The sequence below is a fragment of the Rhinopithecus bieti genome, unplaced genomic scaffold (genome assembly GCF_001698545.2).
Source record: "Rhinopithecus bieti isolate Rb0 unplaced genomic scaffold, ASM169854v2 scaffold_7683, whole genome shotgun sequence".
NCBI lineage: Eukaryota > Metazoa > Chordata > Mammalia > Primates > Cercopithecidae > Rhinopithecus > Rhinopithecus bieti.
Window position 1 is genome coordinate 2,536,998 of NW_016805834.1, and position 18,496 is coordinate 2,555,493.

At 41.7% G+C, this 18,496-nt stretch overlaps 1 protein-coding gene across 3 annotated transcripts in view; it reads right to left on the bottom strand.

Moving 5' to 3' along the window:
- GRM8 (glutamate metabotropic receptor 8) overlaps positions 1-18,496 on the bottom strand; it is an 863,233-nt gene that overhangs the window by 671,664 nt on the left and 173,073 nt on the right. The gene's annotated exons all lie outside the window — the stretch shown is intronic.

Consider the following 18,496-nt stretch of genomic DNA (forward strand, 5'->3'; position numbering starts at 1 on the left):
ATGCACATGTACCCTAGAACTTAAAGTATAATAAAAAATAAAATAAAATAAAATAAAAAAAGAAGTGGTGACTCTCAACTGGAGGGGATTTTGTTCACTGGGGAACATTTAACAATATCTCAAGACATTTTTGGTTGTTTCAGTGAGGAGGTGCTGGAAATTGGCATGTAGTAGGTAGAGGCCAGGGATGCTGGTAAACATCCTACAATGCACAGGACAGCTCCTACAACAGCAAATTATCTGGCCTCAAATGTCACGGGGTTGAGAAGGCTGTAGGTTGGGAAACCCTGATCTGTAGTGACTTTGCTATAGCCATATCTATTCAAATACCAACTACAGTCCTAGGCATATCCAGATTCTTTCCATCCTCCTTAGAACATGGCAATAGTTTAAAATATCATTTTCTTACTTCAGTTGCACTAACAAGATCCAGATGAAATGTCACCTCCCCTGGCAGCCTTTCCTGGTCCCTCTTTCCACTCCTCCATCTGTGCTTTCACGATACTTTTTACATACCACCGTCCTACCATCCATCCACTTTGTTAGACTATAGCTGCTTAGCAGCATATATCATTCCCTTTTAGCTCCTCTAGCACAGTTCCTGGCATAGAATTGGTATTTAATAATGCTTGTAGAATGAAACTGAATCTTCACAGAGCAGCTCCTCCAATCTTAGTATCAAGCCTGGCAGAAGAGTGGAGATTATCTTGGTAGCTGAGAGTAATCATAACTCTTGTTAGAGAAGGTACAAATATCATGGGGATGACTATATGATGATGCATGGTACAGCCTTGGTTGAAAAGACCACACTTAGTGTGAAGATCCAAGGATGACTCAACATGGCTCTCAGAAACACCCATTGTCGACAGAGGATATCAACCCAACAAGATGGTCCCCATCCCAGTTTTCAGTGATGGCATCACAGCTTTCAATTTGCATTGCAATCAGGGCTATTTTAAAGGAAGAGATGTAACAGCCTATCTAAATATTGCCAAAGCACACATAAATGCCCATTTTTCTTGACTAAGGATACATGGTATAATTATTTTAGAATTAGCAGTAATTTTCCAAAGCTTTGTAAGCACTTCATTAAGTAATGGAATTTCAAATAGTAACTTCTGGATAAACAATTGGTTGGTAAGAAAGAAAAATTGACATTCATCTATAAGGAAAAGGATGTATGAAAGAAATAGGAAATTTCAATTTAACAATTTAACAATCATCTAATCAATTATTTTGATCTCATCTTCCAGATATTGTTACATCAAGCCATCCAACCATGATATATAAGCATAAGTGAAGTATTAGGCAATGTCATTTATTTATATACACATGTGGGCTTTTTTTAAATGGGTTTTTTTCCTTTCTTTTTTTTTTTTTTTTTTTCCTGAGACAGAGTCTTGCTCTGTCTCCCAGACTGAAGTGCAGTGGTGTGATCTCTGCTCACTGCAACCCCTGCCTCCCAGGTTCAAGTTATTCTCCTGCCTCAGCCTCCTGAGTAGATAGGATTACAGGCACCCGCCACCATGCCTGGCTAATTTTGTGTTTTCAGTAGAGACAAGGTTTCATGTTGGCCAGGATGGTCTCAAACTCCTGACCCCAGATGATTCACCCACCTCGGCCTCCCAAAGTGCTGGGATTACAGGTGTGAGCCACCATGCCCAGTCATGTATTTTTTAAAGTTAATGACAATCAAACTTTGATGCCTTCTAAGGATAGATATTTCATCATTTCCTTTATTTAAAGATAAAATAAAAACAAATAGAAAATAGTAGTGAGGAAGAGCTAACAGCTACAGAAACCATCTGGATTTTGCATGACATCTTCCCTGCCAAAGTTCATGCCAGCCGATTACCCTTTCTCTACCCTGCCTCAGCTTCAAACAACTCCCCTAGAGCAAATCCTACCTACTGTAGACCCAGTAGTTGTTTCTCCATTTTCCTTCCTCATGGACTACCGGTTGGCAGTGACCATATGCCTCGGGGTACATTGGTCCTGCCAGAGCCCAACTGGTGAATCTCAGTTTAGTTAGTTATGCCCAATGTTTATCAAACCAAAAAGTCCCCAGTGGAGACTTTGTAGGTATTTTTTTTCCTTAAGTATTCTCAAACCTCCTTCCCCATCCTGTAAAAGTTTAATTCCACAGATACAATATCCTTTGGAGGAACATAAACCATTGTAACATCTAAGATTATTTTTGTCCCTGTGGTACGTAGAAAAACATCCCTACAAAGACATCCACATTCTAACTTCTGGAACCTGTGAATATGGTAGGTTACACTGCAAAGGAAAATTAAGGTTGCAAATAGAATTAAGGTAGCTATCCAGCTGAATTTGAGACAGGAAGATGATCCCAGATGATTCTGGTGGGCCCATTGTAACCACAAGGGTCCTTAAATGGGGAAGTGGGAGGCAGAGGAGTCATAAATGAGAAATGTCATCATAAAAAAGATTCGATCATTGCTGGCTTTGAAGATAGAAGGGGACCATAGCCAAGGAATGCTGGCAGCTTCTAGAAGCTGGAAAACACAGGGAAATAGATTAAGAAAGGAGCACAGCTCTGCTGAATAATTAACACACCTTAATTACAGCCCTTAATTATTGGGCTTCTAACATCCAGAAATGAAAGATAATAAATCTATCTTGTTTAAAGCCACTAGATTTGTGGTCATCTGTAATGGCAGCATAGGAAACTAGTACATTCCCTGTCCCCAAGACAGGTCATTTTGGTCATCACAGTGGCAATTCTGCCACCACTGAGATGTATAGTTCGACTCAGTTATTGTAATCTCACTTCTTCCCCAAGTACTAATTTAAAAATAGGCATGCGACTGAATTCTGGCCAAGGAGATATAAGGAAGGGTCTCCTGGAAGTTTCTGGAGGCTTTTTGACTCTTTAAAAAAGATGGAGAGATTCAGTATTTTAAGACAAACTTCCCTTTGTTTTTCCATAGATGTCACCATTTACTTGTGATCCCTGGACCTGCTACTAGGAGACAATGAGGGCTGACTGATAAGAAAGGTCACATGCTAAGGGTAGAAGCAGAGAACAGTTGGAAGGAGCTGGGTCCTTGCTGCTTTCGTTTGCAGAGGGACACAACTAGCTAACACACTTCCAGACTTCTTGCTATATAGGAAGAAAAATGAACTCATTATTTAAGCTAGTTTTGGGATGGGTCTTTCCTGCTTGCCATCAAAAGCAACATTTCTTCCCTTTACCAAAAATAAATGCATTCTGTAAACAAAACATTCATCACTCCGTATCCCCTTGTTAGCTCAAATTTAATATGGTCAACAGAGATATTTAAGGGAGAAGATTTCAGTGTCAGAGAATATAGGAATGAGATTCTAATTAGAGATGTTTAATAGACAGTTAATCCCTAGAATAGCACGACAGGTCCTTTCTGGGCTAGCCTTTGCCCAGAACAGCCTGTTCTCTCATACTCCATTTCCCCCACCTGCCTCCACCCTGAACTCCATGTATCCTGTGCCCCGTCACACTGAACAGCTTGCCATTGCAAACACATGCTTGCTTTCTCCATCCCTGTGCAGTAGAGCAGGATGGTCCCTAGAGCCCTTTTACCTAACACCTTCTCATTCTTCACAATGCAATGCAGATATTGGCTTCACGGAGCCACACCTGGCATCACCCCTACCCAGAGAGAGTGAAACATTAGTAACCTTACTTTACCTGTGTTCCCACAGAACCTTAGGTGCATCTTTGCCCTGTATTTTTCAAATTGTCAGAAGTGCTGTAACTGGGTGAGTCAATGCATTCTCTCTCCCACTAACCTGGACCCCGAAGGTAGAAACTGTGGCCTTCATGGGTAAACCCCCACACCTAGTACTGTGACTGGGCCAGAAGGGGAGGGAGGAGGTAGAGGGAAAAAGGGAGAGCAGATGAATATGAATGAGAGAGCGTAAGTCTGGAGCTCAGATGAGACATCCGAACTGAAGATATCATTTGGGGAGTCATCAGCATACAGATGACAATTGAAACTGAAAGCTTGGGCGAGATTGCCAAGAACAGTCCCTTTAGAAACATTTGCCATCAGGGGTGGGAGGAGGTAAAGGGGCAGAGAGGGAAGCATGGAAGAAGGAATTCTGAGTGCTGATAAAGGAGATAATTTCTGAAGGTATCAACAGTGCTGGAGGATGCAAAAGGGTCAAGAAGGAAGGGGGCCAGGAAAAGGCCTTGGACTTGGCCTCTGAGAGAGAACCTCTAAGAAAGTAATAGTAATTTCACCAGAGTGAGTAGAGAGGAAGTCTCGTGGCAGGGGATTCAGGGGAGAGTGAACACAGAGTCTGTGGGTACACACTGAGTCCACACTGCTCCTGCAGATGCTCACCAGAAAAGGAAGAGAACAAACTATACCACTCTTTGCCTTCTTTCATTCCATATTCATATGGGCTGATAATCCTGAAAACATTTTTATTTAATTAAAAAATACAATGCCTTTATATATTTTGGTCTGTTCAGGAATAAGCTCTTTAGGGATTTTGCCAAAGAGGATATAAAATGTAGTCCACTCTGCCAGGGCTGGTGTGACAGATTGGTTATGTGGTATGGATTCAGGGGTGGACTTCCTTGCTCCAATAGACCAGGAGCAAGGAAACCTGAGTCCCTGGTGCTAGTCTTTCCTTGCAACTCCCTCTGTGATATTTATTAAGTTATTCATGTCTCTGGGCCTCAGTTTCTCCCTTCTTAACCTGCTTTAGTTCTCAATCCCATTGAATGATACCAGGAAATAATTTGACCAGTCAATGAATATTTACCTATTAGTTCAATGTACAAAGCATTAAATTAAGAGGCTAATTCTTCTAATGGAAAACTCTGATCCCTGTTATGACATAAATCTCTCCTGGGAAAGTAACAATCTTAGCTGTTATTAGTCATTAACACTACTGTGTAAATGTTTCCTCGATTATAATAATAATGGCAAACATTTCTTAAAAGCTTATTGCATGCTGGATCCTAAGCTTATAACTTTACATGGGTTTTCTCTTTTAATCATTACAAAAACCACAGGAGGTCAAGAACATTGTTAACCTTGTTTACAGATGTGACAGGTGGGGCTTGGAGAAATCATTTGTCTAACATTGTCACACAGTGATGTCACCAGGCAAGTGCCAGAGTAGGATCCGAACCCAGGCAGCATGGCCCCAAAGCCTGTTACTTTAGTCAGGGTTCTCCACAGAAACACAACCAAGAGGAATTCCCTCTTGCTCGGGGAAGGTCAAACTTCTGTTCTGTTCAGTCCTTCAGCTGATGGGATGAAAACCACAGAAACATCCAAAATAATATTTGTCCACATATCTTGTGCAACTTGGCGTAGCTAAGTTGACACATAAAATTAACCATCACACTTGTGCACTTAACAAAGTACTCAATAATATTTCTTAAAATATTAACCTCAAAGCATTTCTTTTTGTTTTCCTCACTTTAGTTGACAATATAATTATTCACCTAGGTGCCAAAGCCAAAAGTTTGAGCACCATCCCTGTCTCTTCCTTCTCGCTCACTCTGTACACCCCATTGCTTGCAATTGTTTGATTCAACTTCCTAAGGTCCTCCTACTAGTCACCTCACCTCCATCCTTGCAACCACAGCTTTATGTAGGACCTTGTTATTCATTGCTTGGACTATTGCAACACTCTACTAACTCAACCTGCTGCCTACAGATGGATTGAATCGCTCCATCCATCTTTCAGCCTACCATCAGAAGGAACTCCCTCAAACACAAATCTGGTCATGCTGCTGCCCTCTATATAATTCTTCAACAGCCCTATCTCCTTAGTTTGGTTTAAAAAAAAGGTGCCCCCATCATCCCTTTCCTAAGCCCCCATACTCCTTGCATCCTACCTAACAACAACAACAACAACAACAACAACAAAATCTGCTTCCTTGAAATTGCCATAACACTTCCTTGGTTCTAAACTCTTTCTCAAAAGGAATGCTACTCCCTTTTTCCACCAAAATTGGCTCAAACACCATTATTGTCTGAAAGTGTTTCCTGATGTCTCTGGGCAAAATAAAGTACCTTCATCCTTGTCCTCCCAGAGCTTCAATACAGAATTTACCAACCACTGTAAGTAACACCTCCTCTAGACTATAAATCCCTGGGAGATAGTGTTACGTTCTGTTCATATGGGAACCTGAACACCTGACCACCTAGTACCTGGAAATATGAGAACAAGTACTTAATACACGTATTGGAGACCTTAGCAGAGATACAAACTTCCAGAGAATACATTTGTGGTTTCTCTGCTCCTTTAGTGAGGGAAAGAAAAAAAAAAGTACTTAGTATCTCACAATGTAATACGGGACTTAAAAATCATTGAAGATGCCTAAAATAGCAAGTAGGTCTACTTTTCCTTGGGAAGGGTTTTAATGAGATATTTTGATATTTTAGGAGTTAAAAGATGTTTCTCAACCTCTAAAGAGAGTTGGTGGCCAAGGGAGAAAGGATTGGTAGAATATTAAAAATAGAGTGAGGCTGGGCTCTTCCTTCAAGATATTTGCAAACACTAGAATTTTAAAACACAAAACAGGAATTGGAATATTTTAAGAAAATAAGTAAAAATGTAGTCCTCTTGCTATCTCCAACATCTATGCATTTGAGTACCTGAAATGTGGGAGTAGACATAGTAGACATAATAACATCCCTTAGGACATTAGATACACTATGAACCATGCTGGTTATGGTAAATAACACATAAAACCACAGAGCGCCTTCATTATACAGGAGATTAATGCTACAGTTCTCTGTGGACACAAGACCATTGATAACACGAGGGACATGAGGTTGTAATAAGCCTTAGATTCCATAAGTCAATAAAATTAAGCCATGGTACAATTATGTCACATCTACAGAAAGGAAGAGCGGATCATCACAGTGATTCTAAGCCTCACTCACCTTGGCCAAGCCTGAAGATCTTGAGAAGTGTTTCTGTCCCATCACTAACTTACCCACTCATACTGGTGGTGTTAGTGCAGGACTCACTGCTACTGAGGGCTGGTGCTAGACCACAAGGAAAGACCACAGTTTTTGTTGTTGTTGTTGTTGTTTTAACACTTTAAGTTCTAGGGTACATGTGCACAACGTGCAGGTTTGTTACATAGGTATACATGTGCCATGTTGGTTTGCTGCACTCATTTACATTAGTTATTTCTCCTAATGTGATCACTCCCCCAAACCCCACCCACTGACAGACCCTGGTGTGTGACGTTCCCCGCCCTGTGTCCAAGTGTTCTCACTGTTCAACTCCCACCTATGAGTGAGAATATACAGTGTTTGGTTTTCTGTCCTTGTCATAGTTTGCTTAGAGTGATGGCTTCCAACTTCATCCACGTCCCTGCAAAGGACATGAACTCATCCTTTTTTATGCCTGCATAGTATTCCATGGTGTACACCTGCCACATTTTCTTTTTCTTTTTTTTTTTATTATTATACTTTAAGTTCTAGGGTACATGTGCGTAACGTGCAGGTTTGTTACATATGTATACGTGTGCCATGTTGGTGTGCTGCACCCATCAACTTGTCAGCATCCATCAATTCGTCATTTATATCAGGTATAACTCCCAATGCAATCCCTCCCCGGTACCCCCTCCCCATGATAGGCCCCGATGTGTGATGTTCCCATTCCCGAGTCCAAGTGACGTCATTGTTCAGTTCCCACCTATGAGTGAGAACATGCGGTGTTTGGTTTTCTGTTCTTGTGATAGTTTGCTAAGAATGATGGTTTCCAGCTGCATCCATGTCCCTACAAAGGATGCAAACTCAACCTTTTTTATGGCTCCATAGTATTCCATGGTGTATATATGACACATTTTCTTAATCCAGTCTGTCACAGATGGACATTTGGGTTGACTCCAAGTCTTTGCTATTGTGAATAGTGACGCAATAAACATACGTGTGCATGTGTCTTTNCTCGAACTCCTGATCTTGTGATCCGCCCACCTTGGCCTCCCAAGGTGCTGGGATTACAGATGTGAGCCACCGCGCCCGACCAGTCTTATTTAATTCTTAAGCCAGCCTTTTTCTTTCTTTAACTAAAGGAGAAACAGTGTGACAGATAACATATGAAAACATGAATAAGTTCACAGTCATTAAGTAGCAGAAGCTGAGATTTTAACTCAGGATTATATGTCCAGAGTTCAGATATGTAATTACTGTACTTTCTCTAGGAAGAACAAAATCTTGTTTCCTATGCTTCTGGGTTTCTGTAAATTCTCCAGAAAACAACAACAACAACAACAACAACAACAACAACAACAACAAAAACCCTGTAGCTTTCTTGGTATGATTTTTCTATTTCTTCTGTTGTTAATAGGCCGTTAGACAGCCTCAGCCAGAGGAACTGGATGTAGAATTTGGTGACAGCTTTTGACAGTGCTATCAACAGATGCATTGACGTTCCCAGGGCAATTACTGAGTTGATGTTGATGAAAATACATTTTGAATACTGCAAAATTGCCCCTTCTTTGGATTTATTTTAGGGTCTATATTAGGTGATAACCGAAGACTGCTGAGTAAAGGCAGCGTGAGGCAACTGATAAATAGTGAGGCATCCTTTAATACACCTCACTTTAACGATGGGAGACTGTCTCAGAGGAACAAACAGAGAGTCTTTCTAGGCGCTTTAATTTTCATTTCAACCCAGTTCCACAAAATCTCATTGAACTTCTGTTTCATATCATACCCTGGGCTTGGAGCTGGGGATATCATCCTGATTGTATCAATTGCATCTATTGCTATGTAATGACTACCTCAAACTTACTGGTATCAAACAACTGCCATTTTACTGTGCTCATACATTCTGTGGGTCAGCAATTCAGTTACAGCCCAGAAGGGATGGCTTGTATCTCCTTGATATCCGGGCCTCAGTAGGGAGAACTTCAAGTGCTGAGGGCACTTTTAAAGCTGGGAAATAGAATCAACTGAAGGCTTCTTTCATCATATTTTCAGTGCTTGGTTGATATCCTCCAAGGCTGGACTCAGCTGGGGCTATCAACTAGAGCACTTCCATGTGCCTCTCCACATGTTCTTGGCTTTTTACAGTGTGGAAGCTGGGTTCTGAGAGTCAGTGTCCCGAGATGAAGCATCCAGACAATGAACGTTCTAGAAGCTTCCAGACTTCTCACCGCCTTGGAAGTAACATGGCCACATTCTGTCGGTTACAAACACATTTCTAAGGCCAGTCCAGATTCAAAAGTAGGGCAGTTAGATTTGACCTCTTGATGGAGGAGGGCAAGGTTACACTGAAAAACAGCATAGAGAGTGGGAGATACTATGATGTCAATTTTTGGAAAATCTGGCACAGACACAGAAAAGAAAAATGATATTTGTTACTGCCTGTGAACATCAGGAGCTCAATCACTGGTAGAGAGACAGGTGCATCAGACTGCTGTCAGGCAGCTTAATTTTCCTTTGGAAAGCAACATAGGCCCATAGTGTGCACATTTTGTGTATAAACGGGGTTATTTGCCCTGCATTTCTATCCCAGGTTTCACTGGAGCAATTTTCATAAATATATCACCTTAGTGCAGTGACTCATTGTGTGAGATCTGGTGTTGCTTTGGCATTTGGAAATCAGCATTTATTTTCAAAGTCTATCCCCTCCCTCATTTTTCTTGGCTAACTCCTATCCAATCCTTTCATTAAGGGTCACTTCCTCTAGAAAGTCCCTTCTGACCCTTCATCTGGATTATGTTCCTCTGCTGTGTGTTATTATGGCCTCATGCACCATGCCTACCTCTTGGCCTAGCATTTGTTATCTGGGATTAGAATGGCCTATTTTTGTCTCTAGATTGTAGGATCTAGCAAGGCAGGGCCAGTGTCTGTCTTCACCATTGTATTTATTGTACTAGTACATGGTTAAAGTCAGTTTTTTATCTATTCTTTTTACATCTGGTCTGGGGAAAAAAAATAAATAGGCAAACCCAAGGGCAGAGAGAGGGCCATACAATTATCATGATATATTTATCTTGTTCTTCTTACTACCCCTCTTCTTCTTTCTTTTATTCTTCCTCTTCATTTATGGAAGGAATCAATCACAGACACCTCCTAGCACACTTACCTTAAATCCACTGGGCTCCCAGTCAGCTCTGTAGGTAGACTATGTTAGCAACAAAGAGGAAAAAGGGCAACAACAACTTATGGGTAGTCAACCAAGACAGAGTGCCCTCCAGGACGTGTGTCTGGGAAAACCTAATAACTTCCTAAGCTCCAAGGCCTTTATTTTTAATATGTATTCCTAGGAAAACTCATCAGATGGTTGAGGCAGCAGAAACAGATTCTGTTACCACTCTTGCAATCTCAGTAAGTACATAGTTTTATATTTCTAAGGTTGCATTCCCTTTGGTAGTTGGTTTGTCATATCTTTTCTAGTTTTCTATCTTTTGTAGTTTGAGTCTGGCTAGTTAAAAAAAGCTATCAATTATGAAGCATCTATGATACATTGGGTACTGTGGAAACCTTGAAAACTATATATATATATTTTTTAAATTATATTTCAAGTTCTGGGGTACATGTGCAGAATGTACAGGTTTGTTACATAGGCACATGTGTGCCATGATGGTTTGCTGCACCCATCAACTTATGATCTACATTAGGTATTTCTCCTAATGCTATCCCTCCCCTATCACCCTGCCCCCACCGGCAGGCCCTGGTTTGTGATGTTCCCTTCCCTGTGTCCATGTGTTCTCATTGTTCAGCTCCCACTTATGAGTGACAACATGCGGTATTTGGTTTTCCGTTCTTGTGTTAGTTTGCTGAGAATGATGGTTTCCAGCTTTATGCATGTCCCTGCAAAGGACATGAACCCATCCTTTTTTATGACTGCATAGTATTCTATGGTGTATATGTGCCACATTTTCTTTATTCATTCTATCATTGATGGGCATTTGGGTTGGTTCCAAGTCTTTGCTATTGTTAACAGTGCTGCAGTGAACATAGGTGTGCAAGTGTCTTTATAGTAGAATGATTTACAATCCTTTGGGTATATACCCAGTAATGGAATCGCTGGGTCAATTGTTATTCCTATTTCTAGATCCTTGAGGAATCACTACACTGTCTTTCACAATGGTTAAACTAATTTACACTCCCACCAACAGTGTAAAAGCTTTCCTATTTCTCCACATCCTCTCCAGCATCTGTTGTTCCTGACTTTTTAATGATCACCATTCTAACTGGCATGAGATGGTATCTCATTGTGGTTTTGATTTGCATTTCTCTAATGACCAGTGATGAGCTTTTTTTCATGTTTGTTGGCTGCATAAATGTCTTCTTTTGAGAAGTGTCTGTTCACATCCTTCGCTTACTTTTGATTTTTTTCTTGTAAATTTGTTTATTTGTAGATTCTGGATATTTGCCCTTTGTCAGATGGGTAGATTGCAAAAATTTTCTCCCATTCTGTGGGCTGGCTGTTCATTCTGATGATAGTTTCTTTTACCTTGCAGCAGCACTTTAGTTTAATTAGATCCCATTTGTCTATTTTGACTTTTGTTGCCATTGCTTTTGGTGTTTTAGTCATGAAGTCTTTGCCCATGCCTATGTCCTGAATGTTATTGCCTAGATTTTCTTCTAGGGCTTTTATGGTGTTAGGTCTTAAATGTAAGCCTTCATCTATCTTGAGTTAATTTTTGTATAGGGTGTAAGGAAGGAATCCAGTTTCAGCTTTCTACATATGGTTAGCCAGTTTTCCCAGCACTTATTAAATAGGGAATCCTTTTCCCATTGCTTGTTTTTAGAAAAGACCACAGTTCTAATGACAGTGGCATTCAGACTACTTAATGTTTCAGGGTGAGAATAGAGTGACCATTCTCTATCACCATGAACAGGAAGAAAATATGGTGGGATAAAACAATGCATACCAAGAATATTGGAAACACACATATTGTCAATAGAGTGGGCCCTCTGGATCATAAAATCGAAGGGAGGAGAAAACAAAGGCATTCATGCCAGAGGAAGCAAAGTTTTTTGTGTGTTTCGTTTGTTTGTTTTGCTTTTTGAGACGGAATCTCACTCTGTTACCCAGGCTGGACTGTAGTGGCATGATCTCGGCTCACTGCAACCTCCACCTTCTGGGTTCGAGCGATTCTCCTGCCTCAGCATCCCAAGTAGCTGGGACCACAGGCACACACCACCACGTCCATCTAATTTTTTGTATTTTTAGTAGAGGCTGGGTTTCACCGTATTAGCCAGGATGGTCTAGATCTCCTGACCTCGTGATCCACCTGCCTCGGCCTCCAAAAGTGCTGAGATTACAGGTGTGAGCCACCACACCTGGCCCAGTTTTTTTTTTAAATAATTGAGAAAGCTATGTATCCAAATTCTGAAGCAATCTTGAGCAGTCATCAATGAAAGTCTTTAACTCAATAAAGCACACATTGTCTTCAATGCCTTTCTCTCTTTCCCTGGTCTCTGTCTACATGCACCTCCCCTTCCTTCAGTACCTAGCTCAAGCTTCCCTTCCATAAAGCCCTCCCATAATGTCCCTGGTTGGAACCAGTCACCTCATCCTCTGCACCTGCATAGGTTATGTCTGTATATCTAGCAATTATTTTCTCGTCTTGGCTCTAAACTTTGAAGGGCAACTGTTGTGTGCCTCTCCAGTGCCTATCACAGCGCCGTGCCCATAGCCAGGGTGCAGTGCATCTTATGGAATGTGACCAAGGGACATCTCCTGTTTTAGCACAAATAAAAGAAACCAGAGTTCTGCTCTTGTTACACCTTCATTAATCAAGTCCTACCTCCAGCTTGTTGTTTACCAGCAAGGGGGAGAAAAGCTGAACTCACAAGTTCCTGCTGCTGAGATCAAGACCTGAAGCATATGTTGGCCCACAGGGAAGGCTTGATGCCAAAAGTTGGGGAGAAAACTAAAGTTTCTCCAAGGAAAAAATAAATAGGGGTGGAAAGGAGAGCACTTCCAGTTAAGGACAGGTACTATGACACCTGACACCAGGAAGGCCTTTGCTGCTAGGTGCTTCCTGAACTGTGACAGGACATTAACACAGGACCTGCAGCTGGGGCAGGAGAAAAAGAGAGAAAGGGGCAGCAGAGAAGCAGCCAGCCTCAGCCCTGGGCCCTTCTCCACTGCAGGGTTCCAGCCTAGAGCAACCCTAAGCTATAGGAGGGGAGAAACTTTCAGTTTGGCTGAATTTCAGTTTTATTACACAGGATTGGACATTTTAATAACTGAAATGAGACTTTTCATATATTTAGAAGTGACTAGAGAACTAAGAGTATGAGACCACAGATATCTTCCAGATGGGGGTGGGAGAATCCCAGACCTTCACAGGTATAAAATCAGTAGGAAGAGGCAAAATTAAGAAGTTTCTGAAAACAAAAGTCGAACCTTGAGGACATTACACTAAGTGAAATCAGCCCATTACAGAAAGACAAATACCGCATGACTCCATTTAAATGAGGTATCAAAAATAGTTAATAGAATCAAAATGTGGAATGGTGGTTGCCAGGAACTATGGAAAGAGAAAAATGGGGAGTTATTTAATCAATGGGCAAAAAGTTTCAGTCAAGCAAGATGAATAAGCTGTAGATACCTACTGTACAACACTGCACCCACAGTAAACACTAATGCAGCATGCTCTTAAAAATTTGTTGAGAATAGAGCTTATGTTTAAGACTTTTTACCATAATAAAATGAAGTAAATAAAAGAAAATGAAGAATCTGAAAATTTAAAATTTTAAAATAAAGAAGTGGTACTATGGAGTCTCACCTGTTACATATGCCAGTTACACTGACATTTTAAAAATCAATGCTCAATAATAGGACTCCCCCAGACTGCCTTGCCTGCTTCATAATTCACAGAACACATAAGGGGGGCTACCGTGCTTCCTGACTATCACACAGGGAATTCCATTTTTTAATGAAGAAATGAAAAGTAATTTAGAAACCATAAAAAGAAATAAAATATTTTCTTTGAAAATAGAGGACTCAGCCACGTTTATGACAGTAAAACAAAATGTCTATTTCTCTCCTTTTTACCAGGGCTCCTCTGATTTCCATCCAATTAGCTAGTGGTCAGAGCCGACCCATTGCTGAGAAGCCCTAATAAGGGAGCTCTTTGGCTGGTATGCGATATGTGCTATTTTCACTGACTGGACTCAAGTGGTCGTGGTGATGGTAGTGAGTGAAGTCTGTATTCTGCCACAGATAACTATTGTGTAGGTAGACATGGTTCCTCTCAATAACCATGCAGGTCCTGTCTTCCTCTCTTTGGATCCTCTCAATAACCATGAAGGCCCTGGGTTAATTCCTTTGGTTGCCAACACACTAGGGCTGGTGAAGACAGCACAAAATGGAGAGTCTTTTCAAAGCTGGGGAGAATGCTCCAACAGAAGCTTTTTCTTGTCCTTGAAACTGCTTTGTTGTCATTTAGATGAAGGCCAAAACTATTTTTGACAAATATTATGATGCATGGTTACATTTAGATTCTATTTTTCATGGGAATTGTGGCTACTGTAACTGAATTAAACATATGTTGATAAAGGTCTTTCATGCCCCAGGCACTGATGAATAAGACCAGGTTGCTAATTCCCCCAAGAAAGTTACAGTCTATGTAGAACGCAGAGATGTCAATGGACTGACACCATACAGCATGTGCAATGGACATCTGTGTGGTTCACCTGCCAGGCAGCTCTTCTTCTTCTTCTAGGAGAGCATCGCACTTTAGCTTTAAGAAATGACCCCTCTCTGTGGCTTTGACCATATGTTTCAAGTGGAGCTCACCCCAGTTTTCTCTCCCCAGCTCCAGAAATGGGCATATGTCCCATGCATGGCCAAAGTGAATAGCACCTTCCCCAAGTCACAGTGATTGCTTGAGTGATGAACTGTCACTTCTTGTACAGTGGGGGCCAAGCCTCAGACTTCTGCTGGCACAAATGGAAGTGAAGCACATCCTTTCCACTAAAGGTACTGTATTGGGTTGAATTATATCACCCCGGAAGGTATGTCCACCTGGAGCCTCAGAATGTGATATTTTCTGGAACAAGGTGTTTGCAAACATATTTGTAGTAGGGAATTCGAGATAAGATCATCCTAGAATACAGTGAGCCCTAACTCCAATGACAAGTATCCTTTTAAGAGACAGAAAAGGAGACACTACAAATACACAGAGAGAAAGGTGATGTGACAATGGAGCCAGAGACTGGAGTTATGCAGCTACAAGCCAGGAATGCCAAGAATTGTTGGCAGCCACCAAAAGCGAGGAGAGAGGCATGGAGCATATCCTCCCTCAGAGCCTCTGTAAGGAGCCAGCCCTGCCAGCACCTTGATTTCAGACTTCTGGCTCCACAATTGTGGGGGAATAAATTTCTGTTGTTTTGAGCCACCCAGTGTGTGGTGATTTGTTAAGGCAGCTCTGGGAAATGAATACAGTTACTAAGCTGGCAGTATGCAAGCCTACAGCTGCTGGTGGCCATCTTCCCACCATGTGGGCAAAACCCAAGCATACAGCCAGCACACCAGAAAGCAGAGCCCAGAGCTGAAGCAAGATACATTCCTGTAGACTTCATTTTAAAATGTGGAGCTAACCCTGCCTTAGAAGTTAGATTTACTCCTATACTGTTTTAAGTTTCTGGAATTCTCTGTTCTAAATTCCCTCATAGGCTTACATACATTTGAGTCCTGTCTGAGACAGTGAAATAAATGTTTTCTTTACTAAAGGTACACACACAATGTTGCGATCACAGAATAGAGCTTATCTAACACACTTAAGGGAATCCAGGAAGGCTTCACTAAGGAAGTATCATTGATGCCGAGTCTTAAATGAAAATTACTCCAGGCAGATCCAGCATGTCCAGCAGATGGAAGAGGGTCAACCTAGGCACATTAGAAAACGCTCAGGTCATAAGGTGCAGCCCAAGAGCACAGTGGGTGAGGGGAAGAAGAAGACAAAGCACAAAATTAGGCTGCTTGAGAAGCACTGTTTCTGTGTCCTCCCTGAGATTGACAAAGCAAGGATGAGAAATACTATTGTAGAAGCCAAAATCTGAAACCTCAGAAGAGAAATAACAAGAGGTAGTAAAAAGGACATGTGCTGTGGAGTCAGAAAGCCCCGGGTTTTTAGCCCATGCTACTACTTACTGACTAGGTTATCTTGGGCTGTTCCATGCTTTTTTGAGCCTTGGTTTTCCCATCTATAAAACAAGGATAATATCACCATCATAGCATAGTAAAAACTCAACTAGATGGTACATATCAAGTAGGTTCTAATAAATATTAGTTCCCTCTCCTTTCAGTGAATTATCTAAGGAGAATCCTGAATTTGGAGACAATAGGACAGAGAAAGAAGAAGACCCAAGAGAGCCTCCATCCTTCACTGAAGCCTTTCTAAGACTTTAGTAAGCAAATAATCCACATGGAACAGAATATGGTCTGTGTTAGAATTTATAAATCAAAAGGAGTTTGGTCAAATAATAGTTTCCATTCTTTAAATGAAAGATGAACTCAACTTAATTTTTAGAAACCAAAATCTCAAATCATTCACCCCTACGACCCTTGACTATGTAGACGCCGAAGTGTTTCCAGGATCACTACTGTAGGATGAGAGAACAAAAATTTGCAGAAAACTACATAATGACTAACAAGCCTTAAAATAAATTAATAAAAACACAAGACAGTTAAAAAGGCAACAAGAAACATGAGTTAAGGGGAAAACACTTAGAACTATTAAGAACACTCCAAATTTCAGTTCTCCCTAGTGCGCAGGAAAAAATAGCAATAAAATCTCTAAATGAATTTGGTCAAAGAAAAACTTAACAACAACCTGGTGGGGGTGTGGAGGCGGGGGGGCGGGAGGGGAGGGCACTTTTCTTTTCAGCTCTTTTTCACATAAGTATCAGCTGGAGTGGAATTTTGCCAGGAAATAATTCATCTGATGTCCCATCTCTGCATCATTCTCTGTGGGATTCTTTCTGCGGAGCCACATAGTCATTCTGCACACGCCCGTCCCAATCTAAGGGCTCCAGGACACATACTGCGGTTGGCCAAGATGTCTTAAATTAGTTTTGTTTCAATGGCATAGATCCCCACAGCATCAAGTCATTTCCGTCCTTCATGCCTGGGACCTTGTGACCACTTGTGCCAATACCAGCTTGCTTCCTGCCCTCATTCCCACTCCAGTCCAAGACAATCCCAGCTCTTGCCTGGAGACATGCAATACATTTCTAACAAATCTTCTGCTTCTATCTTGATCCTGCAATCCAGTTTCTGCACATCATCTTCCTAAAGCCTCAACTGTACCATATCACTCTCCAAACCAAATCCCTTCAAAGGCTTTTACCAGATCTGTAAATTCCCAGCACCTAACAAGTTCTTGGAACTTCATTTGGGTACCAATTATGTGTTGAATGAATGGTGAATAAGCAAGTTCATCAGGGCCTGGAGTCATGACTCAATAGCAGAAGCTTTAGACCTCAGGACATCTTGCAGTCATGATTCACATCTCATGTTACATACCTGGAACATTCCAAACCAATTGAAAGAGTAATAATATATTCATCAGATTTATCTACTTCTGATTTTGCATCCATTCTATTTGTCTGACTAGCAGATCTCTGGTTCTTAACCTAAGAATGGTAGATTTAATACCTGGTTCTGGTTTTCAGACTCAAGTTTAGCAACGTAGGTGTCAATCCTCCTATTATCAACTTAAGCTACTGCTTCTGTTTCCCAACTGAAACCTGGCCCTAATTCTGTTTCCCGGCTCTCCTTCCTTCCCATGTGCCCTCCTGTTGCAGGCACAGGCATGCCCCAGAACCCAGATCCCATGTCTCTCAACTGCTGCTAAACAGGATGAGATGCTGAGCCCTGACCCTAGAGCAGGGTCCCATCCTCTGCTACAGAACACTTTTTATGTGAACCGTTAGCCACGCTATCTGACTTTCTCCAAGCTACCTACTTCCTGATGTCCTGTCTCCAGTATGCACTCACCTGCCATGTCCATTTATTCATTCATTCAAGCACTCTCGGATTATCTTCTAGACGGTACAGCTACAGTGCTAATGAAAGATGACTGTGGTATGCTCTCCACCTCTGAAGAAAGAGAAGGGAGTAATTTAAAAAGTGGTAAGATGTCTGCATGGGACCTCAGAAACTGACCAGGTGTTCACAGTGGTTCACCTCTTATTTTGCCTTGACAGAACTTTAGTCAGGATTCTCTCCTTCCTACAGGTCCCTGAATTCTACTTGGCCACAAGCCTGAGTAAGCACTAAACACTGGAACGTGGCCCCCTTTTTAGCTTGCACTGAGATCAGCTGGCCACAGCAGGACAATTCCTGTCAGACCCCACTGATCATCCCCCCATCCCACTGATCACCCCCTCCATACCATCCCACTGATCATCCCCTGTCCCACTGGTCATGTACCCGTACCACTGGTCATGCCGCCGTCCCACTGGTCACCCCCCATCCCACTGGTCACCCCCCCATCCCACTGGTCATCCCCCCGTCCCACTGGTGACCCCTACCA